At 30.8% G+C, this 4,521-nt stretch overlaps 1 long non-coding RNA gene across 4 annotated transcripts in view; it reads left to right on the top strand.

Annotated features, from left to right (window-relative positions):
- The window catches only part of LOC111086981, a 10,872-nt gene extending 8,444 nt beyond the window's left edge, over positions 1-2,428 (top strand). For all 4 annotated transcript variants that reach the window (XR_002611709.1, XR_002611706.1, XR_002611708.1 and 1 more), the window contains 2 exons: positions 1,652-1,755; positions 2,216-2,428. This is a non-coding gene — a long non-coding RNA (uncharacterized LOC111086981). The remainder of the gene's footprint in view (positions 1-1,651; positions 1,756-2,215) is intronic.
- The last annotated feature ends 2,093 nt before the right edge of the window (positions 2,429-4,521 follow it).

Raw genomic sequence — 4,521 nt, 5'->3', positions numbered from 1 at the left:
AAATATATCAATTCATGTGAATATGACTGAAAAATTTCATTTTTTCTGAAAAGGTGGTGTTTATTTACTTGTGACCATGCTGTCTATATCAAATGTATAAAACTGATCCAAAGTAAAAGTTTTGAAAAACTCAACTTTCTCAAATCTGGAATAAGAATCTAATATAACTGTTTTTTTTGTATGTTAGTGAAATGAGTAGTGTAGGTTAATGTTTTCTATACTGTGCTCCATTGTGTTCTAATTAGTAAAAATTGGAGGAGCTGACCTTCAAGGCAACTGTTCTCATAATACAGGAACAGTAGTAGGACTAAAGCTATACCCCAATAATTCCATATTATTACTTGTACTTTCTGAAAACATTACCCAGTGGTATCTTATATATTATTGACAGGTTTTCACGAGTGAATGAAGTAAAGTATTCTTGTAGTAATTCAACAGATTAACTAAGAAATTTCCACAATATGTTTCATCAAAATTCAGAGGTGATCACAGTTTAACATGGCATCACCATACAGTAAATTCTCTTAGCTTAAGGTCATGCATGTCACATCTTTAGTATGAACAATACCTGTAACTTCTAATACAATATCTTTCCTCTGCCCACAAAGTAGCTTTTCTTGATTAGTACTGCTGTCTATCAGCACAAATTTTTAATGCTCGCCACTAGCCTTCCACCTCGTACTTCAGGATATCCACATGTAAATGATTATGCAGCAGCTCTATACCAATATGAGCATGACACAACCCCTATTGTAACCAGATGCCCTCTCAACATTTGCACTCGTTAATCACTCTGAGATTGGTCAGAAGACTTGCACCAAATATTACCGGAAGTGGGAAGGCTGGGTGAGAAATGTATGTATTGGAAATACATTTTCAGTTTAGGAAAATGTTAACTTCTGATACGATATCTTATCTCCTCTCTTAAAATAGCTAGAATCTCACATTATAATGGTAGAGGGCTGGTGAAAAAATTATCACCCTTTAGGAAGCACCCAAAGAAAGACCATGAGGTGTGGGGGGGGGGGGGTGAATTCAATCAAAATTGGAGATTTTATATCTTGTATATTTCTTAATAGAATGCCTTGATATTTGGTTTGTGAACTAAGGGTCCAGTAGATCACATTCACTAAAAATATGTAATATTTTGGATTACCACAGTCTGAGCTACAGAAAGTGGAAAATTTGCTAAACTATCACTCCTTTTAATAATGCAGTGTGTCTTACAGGTTGTTTTGGTCACATGACACACTACCATGTATTCTGATTCTTGTAAGACAGTGTAGAGTTTTGTTTTTAATAATAAAATTGTACACTTATGCCTTGAAACAACATTAAATATGGGTGAATAACACACACCTGTGTCTGTAATTTAGCGACTAAAAGTGGGCTCTCCTCTTCATCTTCAGTTTTCTCAATATAAAAGTACAGAATAGTCTGGTAATATAGTGTTTTAGCTTATGTATGACAGTTGCATTGTTTCTTGCTTCTACTCAATAAATTTCTTGTAATTGCAAAGATTTAAGTATGTTAATCATGGAAAACTTGTTACTTAACAATAAGGTTTGTATATTTTCTAATACTTACTCCATACAGGGCTTTAAGTCTCTTTCTAAACATATTAGCAACATTAATACATTCTTTTGTTTAGTTCATTCATGGAGACCACACAGCAAAGATCTCAGATTTTTCATGGAACCCTAATGAACCTTGGGTTATATGTACAGTTTATAAAGATAATATAATGCAAGTTTGGTAAGTGATCAACTTTTATTGTCTTTTTTAGTGGTTCCAAAAACTATTGTTATTTTCAAAATATAACAGATTTTTAGAGTTTGTGTAATGATATATTCAAAGCTTTCAAATTTTATTTATAATCATACTCATCATGAATATGTCAATGGAATGAAATTTTGAAACAATTTTTTCACTGAATTTAATCAGCTTGATAGGAATATGTAACAAATTATATCTGCATAAATAAATTCACTTCTGTGATTTCTTATGAAAGAAATATCACCGATAAGAATCAATAGATTTTTAAAAAGATGTCACTATTCAAATGTTTTTCCAGAAATGTAATATTTGACAGACATGGATACTACTACTTTACATTGTTTTCAGTTTTTTTGTTTTGTGCGTGCAAAGAGAGATTAATTTTGTTTTTAATTCCTCAAAGTGTTTACCTCAACAGTTTTTATTAATTTTAACTTAGGCTGAGAATATTTATAATGATGAGGAGCCAGAAATGTCAGCATCAGAGCTAGAAGCATCCATGTCTTGAAGTATGTAAAATCATCATTACTGTTTGGGAAAAGTGATACTATGACTTTTCTTCAAAAGAGTTTCAGTGATGGACAAATCTTGTGAAGTGAAGTTACTCCTGTTGTTGACTTTTAAATCTTAAATAAATGGGTTACAACATGAACATTTATTTGTCATATGTAAGTTTTATTACTAATTCAAGTTACACTTTATGTATTTTGAGTTAATAAATGTACGAAATACATTACTGTTGTTTGAAGTAATATAATTAATATATGTATTCAATAACACTGCATGAATGTGATTACATACATTGCCACATTTTGACATTTTAGCTTTTTTTTGTAGAGCTTAAACATGTTAGTTAAAAGCAATGTGCATGAATATATAAAAAAAAAGATACCTATAAACATTTCTACATTTGGTAAACATTTTTTCTGTTATTTTGAAATAATTTAAAAGTTACCAAAATGATGTTATTAACTATAACAGTAAAAAAATAATTATTAACAGTGCAGAAATTTTATAGAAGTTCTTCATTTCTGGAACGAACAATATATTATAGGAAACTATTGATACGATAGTTTGGCTAACTTAAATGGATACTTCACTTATTTTTCTTAATGTGACAGTTAAAGAACTTTATTATTGAAAGTTAGTCTAAACTTAATGAAAGAGTAATTAATCATTTGAGTGACAGATTTTCTGTACAACTACGATTTAACAGTGAATTTTAGAAAATCAGCCGCAAGATAGTCTCGTAAAATTTAATCATTTGGAAAATCTGCTTTCTGTGGAAATAACCTCATTTATCTTTTGCTCATTTGGTAAAGTTGGCTAAACTCTCCTCTGAAACATAATGCTTTTATTATATTCATTCTAATAGATGTCATTGACTTTCATTGTTCTTCATTGATAAAAACAATTAAGTTCATTAAAATGTGTTTAGTGAGTAGAAAAAGTCCCTTTTGAAGTAAAATGTACTTCATTGGAATGTACAGTTACTTGAAGACTAACCAAATGTGAATAAAGCAAGAAAAAAAAAACATTTGTGTAATTATTGTTGCTAAGAAATAATTTGCAATTTGTAGAAAAAAGTTTTCAAATCAGTTAGTGCTACGAGCACTGTTTATTGCAGCTCTTTTAGCAAAAGTTAACACATTCGTTACAACATATCACAAATGTTTCATCATACTGGATCAGCCACAATGCTCGAGATGCAAATTGGTTTTTGCATCATGTGGATCAAAGTCTCTGTGTTCTTGTTGGATAGCAGCACTGAAGTCATTGTGTCATGAACGAAATTTATCTTGGTTCAGAACAGATTTTATAATTGTAAAGGTTTTTTTTTTTCCCTCTACAGCCCTTATAAAATCTACCATCTGTAATATTTGAAAGTTTTCAAATAAAAGAAAGAGGGAATAATTCAGGAAGACAATAAAATCATTGATTCTCTGGATGGTAAAATTGACTATTTCCTCAGTGAAAGTGAAGCAATGGAAGTTTAAAATGCAAAGAATATTTCAACATGTAGCATGCTTAAGAAAACTGAACAGTGTTGATGTTGCACCATTTTACTTTGTTATGTGTATTTTATTGAACAGTGAAAATACATCTACAAAGTTGCACACAGTGATCTAAATGCTGATCTATATACGTTGCACACACTGATCTAAATGCTGATCTATATACGTTGCACACACTGATCTAAATGCTGATCTATATACGTTGCACACACTGATCTAAATGCTGATCTATATACGTTGCACACACTGATCAAAATGCTGATCTATATACGTTGCACACTGATCAAAATGCTGATCTATATACGTTGCACACTGATCTAAATGCTGATCAATATACATTGCACACACTGATCTAAATGCTGATCAATATACATTGCACACACTGATCTAAATGCTGATCTATATACGTTGCACACACTGATCTAAATGCTGATCTCTATATATGTAATATTTGGCCAATCCTCATAGAATTTTTACAGTTGCATAATTTCTATATCAGGTTGCTCCCATTACATCTGGTTTAAAATATTTGTTTAGGATGTTTCAAGTACGTTGATATAGCTTTGGTTTGGTTTTTACTAGTTATGACTTGTTTGTGTTTTAATCCAAGAACAGAAAACTTATTAAATACATGCCTCTTAGAATATTGTAAAAGGCTACTTTTGCAGAATGGTCTGATTTATCTGTAACAGATAGTATGGCAGCCAAAATTAGTTTTTTTTTTTTTGCC

This window comes from Limulus polyphemus, unplaced genomic scaffold, assembly GCF_000517525.1.
Source record: "Limulus polyphemus unplaced genomic scaffold, Limulus_polyphemus-2.1.2 Scaffold1604, whole genome shotgun sequence".
NCBI lineage: Eukaryota > Metazoa > Arthropoda > Merostomata > Xiphosura > Limulidae > Limulus > Limulus polyphemus.
Note: the sequence above shows the minus strand (reverse complement) of the source record. Positions and strands in the feature narration are given on the sequence as shown.